General features: G+C 40.2%; 2 long non-coding RNA genes across 3 annotated transcripts; one reads left to right on the plus strand and one right to left on the minus strand.

The window, feature by feature from the left end:
• Nucleotides 1–374: 374 nt before the first annotated feature.
• On the minus strand, nucleotides 375–3,458 carry LOC120473837 (uncharacterized). Of its 2 annotated transcripts, XR_016147309.1 has the most exons (4): nucleotides 3,296–3,458; nucleotides 2,780–2,850; nucleotides 2,180–2,252; nucleotides 375–709 (listed from the first exon to the last, which is right to left on the minus strand). It is a non-coding gene; the product is annotated as an uncharacterized LOC120473837 (long non-coding RNA). The 2 variants fall into 2 exon arrangements; XR_016147308.1 differs by lacking the exon at nucleotides 3,296–3,458 and having other exon boundaries at nucleotides 2,780–3,287.
• A 3,338-nt stretch (nucleotides 3,459–6,796) lies between these two features.
• Nucleotides 6,797–7,892, plus strand: LOC120485821 (uncharacterized). The gene is made up of 3 exons (XR_016147340.1): nucleotides 6,797–6,859; nucleotides 7,056–7,137; nucleotides 7,801–7,892. It is a non-coding gene; the product is annotated as an uncharacterized LOC120485821 (long non-coding RNA).
• Nucleotides 7,893–11,444: the final 3,552 nt, after the last annotated feature.

Raw genomic sequence — 11,444 nt, forward strand, 5'->3', positions numbered from 1 at the left:
CTTATAGGGGCCCATGTGGGGCCATTGTGGGCAGCCCACTGTGGGCCCAGATACCGGCGTGAAATGTGGGGCACGTGTGGGCCCCACACTTCGGGACCCAGGTGGGGCCCCAGTGGGACAGCCCAAAAGTGTGGGCTGACTATGGGCAGGCCCACGGTAAGTAGAGTGGGCCCCCATTGGGGCCAGTTGTGGGCCCACAGTGGGCTGCCTGCAATGGCCCCAAATGGGCCCCTATAAGGGTTTGCTGTGGGCCCACAACTGGCTCCAATCGGGGCCCACTCTACTTACCGTGGGCCAGCCCAAAGTGTGGGCTGACTTTGGGCTGGCCCACACAAATAATAGCAGGCTGGATGTGGGCACACTGTGGGTGCAGTTGCAAAGTTTGAGCACACAGAGTAGGTACACCCATATTACTATATGCAGTACAATTGGACTTGTTAGCAGCAATAAATCGAGGGTCATGTTTTTTCCCCAAATAATTTATTTATATTTAATAATAATTATAATTAATGATAATACAGTTTAAAACAGCAATAACCACAGAAAACAGGGGATTGAAAATTAAAAATCAATCCTCAGGGGCAACAGTATTTCTGCAGTTCTGGCCCTTCCTTGCCTTCCCCATCTCTGTCCCAGGGATTACGGAGCCATGTCTTCATATTGGCTTCCACATCACATGCAGTGGCTTGACTGCTTTTTGTCACAGCATCTAAGTGAGAAAGGAACAATTGAAATACAAATGTTAAAAACAAAATAAGGGTTGTACTGTTGAACCATTTCAACCTAAGAAAGTTTTCAACCTGCACTTTGAATGAGGAAACGTCTTCTGATTGTTCCAGGTGCTATTTATAAATGCTCAACTAAGAGAATGACTGAATAGGTCAATGAGAGAGCTGTGTTCTCAAAACACAGGTTTATAATAACATTTAGTTGTAAGTCATTTTGGTTGGTTAATGATGAACTAAGCTTTTACAAAACATTCATAAATGATTAGCAAGTGATATACTAACATTTTATGTATGTTTTGTCAATTCTGTTACAAGTCATTTACAAGTCATTAGTAAATGATTAACTCATTTTTTATGAAACATGATTATGCGTTTCATAAATGTTTATAAGTGATGTTAATTATTGTATGTTTTGTAGATTCAGTTATAAATAATTTACAATTGTTTAATAAAGGTTTTTATTTTCTCCCTACTTATTAAAATTTACATTTAAAATTACAAACAACCACCAGCCTGAAAAACATGTTGTATGAAGATTGTTTAAAATACCCCTCCTAATCCTCACAGAATTTGCAAGACAGAACTGATAACACCTGGGCTTATCGATACTGCGGTCTTCCTTAAAAAAAGCTTGTAATTATTTTTTTTGTACTCGTAATGATTTGTCATTACAAGTGTACAGCTATGAGCGTGGTGTTATCAAGAGTGACCACGGTGAATATATATGAAAGATATTAATAAAAATGATGTTAATTCAGCCAACGCACATACCTCTATTTGCTTCCTGTTTTCGGGCGAAGCCCACAGTAGACGATTGTCGAGTTCACGCGCGCGATCATAAGTGAATATCATCTCAAACCTCTGTGTGTTCAACATCTGATTCGGATGAACTATCCATTTGAGCTGATATTCTCAGAACACCACACAGTGGTAGGTTTGAGACGATATAAATGAACTCACGTGTGAGATCGACAATCGACCACTGTGGGCTTCGACAGAAAACAGGAAGCAGAGGTATGTGCGCTGGCTGAATTAACATCATTTTTATTAATATCTTTCATATCTACTGCAGTCAGGTTGACCGTGGTCACTCTTAATAACACCACTCACATGGCTGTACACTCGTAATGACAAATTAAGGATGTTAAGAGGCTAAAAGCAGGTTTAGACCATGCCCCATTGAAGTCAGCAGGGTGCGAATTTTAAAAAGATGATAACACAGTGTAGGCAACACCGATTTTTGTCTGTACTGACAGCACTCCAAATGTACAAAAAAATTAGCTCAAAGTTAAAATTGACCGGAGTTGTCCTTTAATTTGGCCCCAGGGCCCGTTTAATGTTTAATACCGGGTTTTGGTTACTATCCCAACGTATGGGTGAGTTCATATGGATGAAGGTCTGTTGTGTTCGGTCTCTTGGTTTGTGGTAGTGGCAGCTATTGTGAAACTCACCTTTGTCATGTACTGGGTGTGGATGGCATCAAGATCTGGTCCTGAAGAATCACAGGGTCAAATGATATCTCATCTGGTAACAAGAGCATAGTAACTTTAGAAACTCCAATGATATCTTTACCCCCTGATATTGCATTGTGGATATAAATTCAAACATTTAAAGGCTAAGAATATGAGCCATGAGTAAACTGGCCAGATATCTGTGAAAAATAACTTGCGTGCCTAAAGTTGCTGACCCCCTGAATTCAGCATTTAAAAGTTAAAAGAACTTTAGTATTTATCATTAAAAAAATACATGAAAATAAATAAATACCTTAGCCCTGGACAGTATGGTGCCTCATTGGCCAACATAATTAAAAACACACCTAGAGAATATACCAATGACCATGATATCCTGTTATCATAATAGTTAAATTAATTATTATAACTTATGACCATTATAACATTATATTATTTTGCCAGCTATTATTTAGCCTACAGGCTTCTCAAGGACAATATCACTGAACAAAAAACTGGGGTTAATGAGTGTGAGACTTCATTAAAAAGCATAAATCCTACAGACCCCAAACTTTTGAACAGTATGTTTGAAGTTTTGCTTACTAGTCGAGTTCATAGCCGTGGAGGTTGTCTTGGGACAGGGCTGTAGCAGGACATCATGATGATTTTCTAGACTAGAATATAACATGCAATGTGTCACAGAGCCAACAATGTTACATAGGATTTGCAATAGAACAAAGGGTTTATTACAATGAATCAAGCTAGAGATGCAATGCAGAAAAGAGAAAAAGAATATAAAATCTTAATGTAATATATTGTGCAATAAATGTATGAAATTATTATCATGAAACAATAATTCCCCCTTTGTTGTGGAGGTTTTTTTTTCTGTCCCTTCTGAAATCACTTTTATTATCAATCTTTGTAAGTGACGTCACTGATCAACAGTACGTTACCGTGTGAATTCTTTCAGGCTAGCTAGCAATTAGCTAATTTCCAATAACCCATTGACAAATTACCAGCAAAACAAAACTATCAAAAACTGTTATCAACACAAAGATGTGGTTAAAACCCCAAACTTATGTAAAACAAGAGCTAACGTTAACTTAACGTTAACGTTACCTATTCTGAAAACAGTTGAGATGCTAACGGACTTTTTCGAAGACTCAAAACCTTTTCTACAAAGTAAATATTCAACAGAAGCGTATCAATTATACGTAAGAAAGGTGTTAGGAACGTTTGTATGTATTATTTGTGTGATTTTGTTAACTAAACTTACCTGAAAGCAGTGGAAAAACATTTTTGCTGTTTGTCAGTTGAAGAGGTTTCCTCGTTTCCATGGTTTTCATCTGCTCGCGTGCGCTCCTGTCTTTGAACCGGACAACTTTGAATGCGACTCGCACGCGCGTTGAAACCATAACAATTCAAAAGGCACGCAGCATTTAAACGTCTAGAATTATAACATGTAACAATTTAAAATATCATTCATTTTATATCATGAATTTAAAAATCATTATGTAGTTCTATGACCCATGTAATATTATTTTTTTCATTAGAATATGAAAGCACTAAAATGCTTGAAAGTTGGTAATGAAATTACGCCCAGTGACGTCGCAGTTTCGTTTGTGTCTGATTGGGCTCAGTCGTTACATCAGTGATGTAGGCCTATTTATTAGTATCAATAATATATAATTTTATTATGATAAAATGCATCACTGATGAATACCAAAACAAATCAGTAAACCATTGTATTGTTTTTATTGTGACAAATAAGTTAATTTTATTTAATAAATATGGTAACACTTTCTGTGCAGTCCATACTTATAATGATTTATAGCACCATTTATACTTATTTATGAGCAATATTACTATTGTATAAATATATTCATAAAGACTCATTAAGACCTACTGCATTACAATATATAGTTACATCTATATTTTTTTTTATAATTCCTTATAAGTCAAAAATTTGTTTTTAAATGCACATGCTCATAATCCATATGCAGTTTTAGTTAATTATGGACTGACATTTCACAGGATCGTTAAATAGTTGGATTAAGCTTCTAATATTAAACCTTCTAATGTTAAAACATTTGACTGTTAATTAAACAACTTAACTTTGCATGGGCTAACTGCCTGGGGCCCCATGTGGGTTTTCTGTGGGCAAACCCACAGTGGGTTGCCAACAGTAAACCCTCATGGGGGCCCAAATGGGCAAAACTGCTATTGGCCCCGCATAGGCTAACCCACTGCGAGCCTGTGTGGATTTTCTGTGGGCAAACCCACAGTGGGTTGCCCACAGTAAACCCTCATGGGGGCCCAAATGGGCAAAACTGCTATGGGCCCCGCATGGGCTTACCCACTGGGGGCCCTTGAGGGGTTTCTGTGGGCAAACCCACAGTGGGTTGCCCACAGTAAACCCTCATGGGGGCCCAAATGGGCAAAACTGCTATGGGCTCCGCATGGGCTAACCCACTGGGGGCCCGTGTGGGTTTTCTGTGGGCAAACCCACAGTGGGTTGCCCACAGTAAACCCTCATGGGGGCTCAAATGGGCAAATCTGCTATGGGCCCCGCATGGGCTTACCCACTGGGGGCCCTTGAGGGGTTTCTGTGGGCAAACCCACAGTGGGTTGCCCACAGTAAACCCTCATGGGGGCCCAAATGGGCAAAAATGCTATGGGCCCCGCATGGGCTAACCCACTGGGGGCCCGTGTGGGTTTTCTGTGGGCAACCCCAAATGGGCAAAACTGCTATAGGCCCCACATGGGCTAACCCACTAGGGGCCCTTGAGGGGTTTCTGTGGGAAAGCCCACTGTGGGCTTGCCCTCAGCAAGCCCACATGGGGCCCCAAAGGGTTTGCCCTTGCCCACACTGTCCCACAGAAAACCCACACTTACCCACAGTGGGCCCGCACTGGCATGTTTGCTGGGAAGACACACCCTTTACGGCATTGGTCCTGGCTTTTGTTCACACAGCGCGCGTTCCGGGACTGATTACGGCAATGTTACTAGGTCCCCAACACGGGATCAATCCCAGAAGCAATCCCAGGTCGTGTTTGCATTCACACAGAAGGCGTTCTGGCAATTTGCCGGCAATTTCCTGGGATCAACTCGCTGTGTGAAAGGGGCTTTACTGTACTAAGACAGTGATGCATAGTATGGTTTATTAATGTGTACTGAGTTTGTTTTTTTTAATATCACTGACTATCTTAGTACAGTAAGCTACGTTAAGCGTTATAGAATGTCCCGCCAGTATCGACTGACTGAAAGCAATTGTACTGGTGTCAGGTCCATACTCGGTGTAGCTGTGTGTAGCATCGGCCCGAGTTTGTTGATCACAAGTGGTCACTAACTTCTAAAAGTAACTCAGCCTTTTTTGCCAGCTAATTTAAATCCCGAGGAAGATCCTGCAGACATACCGACGTTTTCGAGAGGAATCATTACGCTGAAATTATTGTTCTAGTACTGTTGTCTGATGTTTTAATTGTCAAGATAAAAATACTTTTAAACTTCAAATACAGCATTATTGGTAATAAAATGTTGCTGTGCAATGGTTCAATTAAGTTGCTAATTTACAAATAAAAAATTAGCAATTTATAATAGCAAAACTACACACCCAATCTGTATATATCTGTATAAAATCTACACACCCAATATATGTATACACGGCAACCAAACATAGTATTATCAAAATCAAACTTTTGCTCAAAATGGCACCCCATTCATATTACCAGATTTGTCTAACCAAGACACTGTTTGTTAAGAGCCCCAAAAGTGCCTGAGAAGTCGTATAATAATAATAGTAATAATAAAAATGATTCCTTAGGAAAACAATAGGGCCTTCGCCCTTTAATGGCTTGGGTCCTAATAAAGAAGATTAAAAAACAGCCCCTAGAAAACACAATGATGACTTGTATATCTTTTTTTATAAAGGTTTCAGATGTTCGGAAACACAAGTGTTGGTGGTAAAAGCACTACCATTACCCATTATAGATCACACAGAGGTGAGTTCACATATGTGAATACTTTTTTATTATTATTATTAATTTCTTCTCAATATTATTTATTATTGTTTCATACTTTTTGATTTGAAAGCTGATTTATGTTACAGATGCCACTCCACCCTGTCGTGTTGTTGTGCGACGTGATTCAGATGAGTTAGAATTCAGACAGGCTCTAAGAGCTGAATTTCCTGATCTTTCAGAGGATTTCGAGCTATGTAAAGTTAATAGCCAAAGACAGATCATTCCTTTGCAATTGGAAAGTTTGAGTCCCAATCAGATTCATTCAACTAATGCACTGGGGAGATCTGCCCTTTATATTCGCCCGAAGGTGAGTAAAATATTCAGTACAATACTAAAAATATTCAAACTATTGTTGTACTTCCCATTGGCCTTTGCTTGTTAAATCTATATCATGTGATGAAACATGTGTGACAAACACTTTTAGGGTAGTCAGCAAGTTTGGAATCTTCATTTAAGCACAAAAATATACCTTCACTTTTACTCTCTCCTCTGTCAATGTATATGATTATGTCTGTATGATTTTTCCATTAAGTTTAATTTCCTTTGGAAAAAAAATGTGCCAGGTTGACCATGCCTCTGCAAGTGTCCCCACTGGAAGTGGCAGCCATGCAGCCCACGCCTCTGCAAGTGTCCCCACAGTCCACACAAACACAATCCAAGTGTAAGTACACCCCAGCCATTATGACCTTCAGGCTAGGTTCATGATTATAAGTGTACTTTTTTTTTTAAATGCAAGATACCATTTCAAGACATGTTTTATGTGTTGCTGAAATTCTGAAGATGTATTTTATGTTCTAAAATGTTAAAATGCCAATTATAAATATTTTTAAATTTTGTATCTATTTTTTGGCAATTAGAGAGGACTTCTACTTAGACTCATCAGAGTCTGACATTGAAGAAATAACCCTGGCTTCTCCAGTCAGGAGTAATAGTCCAATCGTATGTATATCTAACACTCACACACATTCACACTAACACACCTGAAGTCAATTTAGTGAATTTACCTCCTTGCACCATCGCTTCCGCGTTTTGTCTCAGCCTGCCCAGTTACATCCGGTGCTGCATGCGTCAGAAGCATGTTTTACCTTCATAGAAGAATGTCTTAAATGAATGTTAAGAGTAACTAAACCCTAAACCAACTGTTTTTTAGTTAATGATCTGTAAGAATGGATCTTTATTAATACCAGTCATTGATTCGAGTAACTTTTTTGACATTTGTTTATAAAGTTTTTATTTCTACAATAAATGGTGTAAAAACGTCTTAGTGCTGCCCTCTTCAGGTTGAACGGTGGCTACTGCAGTTGAATTTTCCTATTGGATGTTCCGCACTTATGCAGGTTTCAGCTCACCACGCTCTTGGTACGAGCGGCTGTAAACCAGCTTGTTTCGTCAAAACCACTGTAGCGAGTCAGGAGTTGGAATTGCGAGTACTGAAAACGACCAGGATAGAGTGTTTTAGCATCTATTTCGTCCCCTCTATCTCTGCTGGGGTCTGCCCATTTTTTCAGCATTTTTCAAATATTACCAGTGGGTGGAGTCAGGCTCTGACCAGGGGTTTAGTTATCCTTTAAGCAATATTTTTTTTATCCTTTTTTTTTACAGTTGCAAAGAGACCTTGTGGATGTTTTGAATTAATTCAGGGGGGACAATTTAGACCCGACCACCCATGTCACTGTCGTGGCCCGCCGGAGAAGAGTGTTACATAGTGCATGTGTTTGTGATGAAGTGAGGTATGTAACTTTTTTTTTTTTTTTGTGCTTAATATAATTTTATTTGTTGTTTGTCTTACACATGTCTCGAATGAAAGGTGTGCATTTCATTGCGATCCATTGTATGATGGTCTTAGCTGTTTGTGCCTGTAAATGAGAAAAGGTGAATGTAAAGTATACAAATAATGATTTGTTTGTTAATGGTGAATCTTTCTCTCTTACCTTCTCCCTGGAACTTCCTGAAAGGAGGGGCTCGCGAACAGGAAGCCTGATTTATACCACCCAAAGGAGGAGGAGTTCAAGTATTCAAAATGTTGAATGTTCTTACATTGAATGCATGTCTTTTAAGATTCTCGGTGGTTTTCATGATGAAAATAGAGCTTAAAAATGAAGATGCTAATATCAATGTTTGAATGTTGATGTTAAATATGATCTTATAAATAAGTTATGTAGATTGTATTTGAGACAGCCTTGCCATTGGTACGTTTGAATTTGAGGGGAGGAGCCTCAACTATAAAGAGTCTGATTGTTTGGACAAAAAGAGAGAGAGGAGAAGAGAACAAACAGTGATTGTTGGGCCAGTAACCAACGTGTTTGATTTATCCTATGTAAATTTATTTTGATATGTTTTTTTTTTTTCCTTTTTGTTTGTATTTTTTTGTTTTTCCTGTATTGGAATTTTGGTGGAAGGAACTACATTACACTGTTTGGAGCATGCCCTGACAAGAAAATTAAATCACCTTTGTGAGACTTCAGAGTTTTTTCCTTTTCTTGCTGCCTGCCTGGCCATTGCTAAGACTGTCTTTACCACAAATGGTGTCAGAAGTGGGAGTTTGACGTCTCTGCGGGAACTGGCAGTAGAAGAGGATAACTGGAAGTTGTGAGATGACTGCTAAAGGGCATGTTGGTCCTCAAAGGACTACCAGAGCACATCCTGTGCTGTTCTCAGAGGGAGATGAGGATACAGAGGAAGTTCAGTTTGGTGATTTAGACCTGGGGGCTGATGCACAGGAGGAACCCATTGCAAGCAAGTTACTGATCCGGTGGTAAGACCCAAGACTGGGAAATCTAGTACTCCTCGAGATGATAAGGACAATGTTGTTATGGGACAGGAATTTTTGACAGAAATGAGAAGTTTCATGAGACAACAACGAAGAAATGAGAAAGTTCTTTTTGATGAACTGCAAGATTTGAAGTCCACCATTTTTCAGAAATCTAGGAATGAATGGGGGTTGGAAGAGCAAATCAGCCAAAATACTCACCACGCCTTACCTACACCAAGAACGTTTCATCCAACAACAATAAGAGGTACGTTGCATTCACTTCAAGCACATCCTGTGGGTGATAGCGGACAAGATATTGGTCAATCACCAGCAGTACCTTATAGACGTTATCATGAACCACGAATCCCTGAATTCATTGAGGGGGAAGATGTGGAGAGTTTTTTTATTCGTTTTGAACGTATTGCAAGAACGTGGGGATGGCTAACGGATGAATGGGCGGCTCGAGTTGTTACTCTGTTGACAGGCAAGGCCTTAGAAGCATATGCTGGGATGGATGAACAACGCTCCGGTTTCTATGAGGATATCAAGGCTGCAGTACTAGCTAAGTACAATGTAACGGAGGAGACTTATCGCCAGCGCTTCAGGAGTCTCACAGTGCCATCTGGTGAGAGTGTCGGAGAGACCTATAATCGAATTAAAGGGCTGTACAAGAGATGGATGCGACCTGAACTCAAGACTAAAGATCAGATAGGAGAGGCTATCATTCTTGAACAGTACTTGAGGATTCTTCGTCCAGATGTGAGGACCTGGGTTAAAGAAAATCAGCCTCAGACTGGAGAGGACGCGGCGAGATTGGCAGAGAGGTATATGGCCGCACATCGGGAACCGCAACGGACTTACAAAGGTACTGTGGGTAAGGGGAAATCTGAGGAGCCCAGAGATCAGACTGTGGGAGTAATGGGGAAAACTTCTACTTTTGCTAAGGGGCTTCTAATCTGTTTCCACTGCCAGCAGCCTGGGCATAAGGCATCTTTTTGCCCATTAAGAACACCCAAGGTAACGAACATGTGTTATGTTCCTCGAGAGGAGCGGTCTAATGAACTGGTGAGATCCACTGACAAACACAGACATGTTTTATCAGTAATTATCAATGGTCATCCTGCTCAAGCACTTGTAGATACGGGGAGCACGCAAACCTTGGTAAAATCGCATTTACTGAGCTGTGAAATGTTAAACTATGGGGATACAGTGTGTTTAGGTTGTGTACATGGGGAAGAAAAGATCTATCCAACTGCTGATGTATCCATGGTTCTTGATGGACAGGCATTTTTGCTGAGGGTGGGGGTAATCGACAACCTGGCATATGATGTGGTTTTAGGTGATGATTTTCCTTCTTTAACTGATCTGGTCAATGCAACAACCAAAACTTGTGCAGTAGTAACTCGATCTCAAACTAAAGGGCTACAACCCCTACCTAATGCCCATGCGGATTTGTTTGGGTCTGAGGGGAAGGTTAGAAAGAGTAAACAACAACGAAGGCAGGACAAACATAGGGGGAAAGTTAAGGCCCAGGAGCTTGTACCATGTTTTCCTGGACCTGAGTCAGATGTCATTGATTCTCAGTGGAGGATGCCTGACAATTTTGGGGAATTACAGAGGGCAGATGTTACCTTACAACCTCTGTATCAAAAATTGTGTGAGGTAGATGGTAAGCCTGTGGGTGTACCACAGTTTGGTGGGGATCAATTTATCTTGAAAGATAATCTTTTGTATATGGCAGATACAGAGAGTCCAAGATTGGTTGTGCCTACTGAACTGCGTAAGATAATCTTACATCTGGGTCATACTTTACCATGCTCTGGACATTTAGGTCAGCAGAAAACTTATGGGCGAATTAGTCAACGGTTCTACTGGCCCAAAATGTATCAGGAAGTTCAAGATTACTGTAAGACCTGTTCTGAGTGCCAGCTTGTAGCCCCTATTCGTGAGGCAGATCGGAGTTATTTGCAGCCCTTACCAATCATTGGCACTCCTTTTGATCGAATAGGTATGGACATAGTTGGTCCTCTAGTGAAGAGTAGTTCAGGTAATCAATTTGCCCTGGTAATTTGCGACTATGCAACAAGATATCCTGAAGTGTACCCTTTACGATCGATCCAGGTTAAACATATTGTGAAATGTTTAATTGATATGATCTCCAGAGTTGGAGTACCATCTGAGATTATTACTGACCAAGGGACTAATTTCATGGCTAATGTGTTGAAGTTATTGTACAAACAATTGGGCATTAAAGGTATCAGCACTACACCGTTTCACCCCCAAACTGATGGGTTAGTTGAACGTTTTAATGGCACACTAAAAAGTATGTTAAAAAAATTTGTGACTGAGACAGGTAGAGATTGGGATAAATGGATTCCTTTTCTTTTGTTTGCATATAGAGAAGTGCCCCAATGTTCAACTGGTTTCTCTCCTTTTGAGCTTTTGTATGGCAGGCAAGTTCGAGGTCCCCTGGACATGCTCAAGGAGGAATGGA

This window comes from Pimephales promelas, chromosome 2 (assembly GCF_988280905.1).
Source record: "Pimephales promelas chromosome 2, fPimPro1.hap1.1, whole genome shotgun sequence".
Taxonomy (NCBI): domain Eukaryota; kingdom Metazoa; phylum Chordata; class Actinopteri; order Cypriniformes; family Leuciscidae; genus Pimephales; species Pimephales promelas.